Source organism: Vicia villosa, linkage group LG3, assembly GCF_029867415.1.
Source record: "Vicia villosa cultivar HV-30 ecotype Madison, WI linkage group LG3, Vvil1.0, whole genome shotgun sequence".
In the NCBI taxonomy this organism is placed as follows: Eukaryota; Viridiplantae; Streptophyta; class Magnoliopsida; order Fabales; family Fabaceae; genus Vicia; species Vicia villosa.
The window spans coordinates 86,681,024-86,682,032 of record NC_081182.1 but is presented as its reverse complement, the minus strand read 5'-3'; positions in this window follow the sequence as shown (position 1 = coordinate 86,682,032).

Sequence of the window (1,009 nt, the reverse complement as noted above, 5' to 3'; positions counted from 1 at the left end):
GCATTTTTTAAACTTAGTTGATACAACCCTTCTTAGGAACTAGCCGCTCCAAAAGCATAGGCGGTGGATGTTGCACCCCAAAATTTGCCCATCTAATTTTATTTCTAACTGGCTTATTGCTTCCATATTCATGCATTCGTTAGGCCATTAACATTCATACATTCACTAATCAATAATCTGGCTGAGGATTAAGGGCCTTGAAATATTAGGGTTTTAAGTGTTCTTTACCTGAGTTTATTGAGTTTAATCAATTAGGAGTGAAATTAAGGTCTCATGCCCAAGTTCCATCATCGAGAGAATTGTCTTAAGCGATTATTTATGCTATCAGATCAAGGTATTGGCTAAGGAATAATTCATAGAACCTTTGTGATTAAGGGTTCACTGAAGAAGCAAACAGATTAGAAAATCTTTCAGAGATAATCAAAGTGAATTAAAGGTCAAGGAATTTGTGTGTTGTCAAGAGTTGATTGAGGGGTTCACTCTATATTGCAATGTGAGGAGATATGTGGGAAATTAAGTTGAAGCATGAAAGGAAAGTTCGAATTCTTATCTTGGTCATATTGTATAAACTATAAGTCGTCACATGATACTTAAAGTTTGGTTCAAAGATTACAAATAAAAATCTTCAACAAGCATCCACTATATCATCCAAATTCCCTAAAATCCATTACAAATATCATCACACTTCCATTCCAATATTCATCATAAAATCCAAATACTTCACAAAATCCATTCATTTCAAATTGCCAAACTTCATTACAAAGTTCTTATATTACATTTACTACAAGCCTCGATCTCATTTATGATACTTCAGTACAAGAGGGAGGGAAAAGAATAAAATTCAAATTTATTTGAATTTGTCACATTCAAATCAAAATCCAAAATTACATTATCAAAGGTCAAAATACAGTACAAATTGCCAAGTTTACAAAAAAGGAAAACATTATAAGAGCATGATCTTCTTCATCTACTCATGATCAGGATGCTTCTTTGTTATGTCCATGCGCTG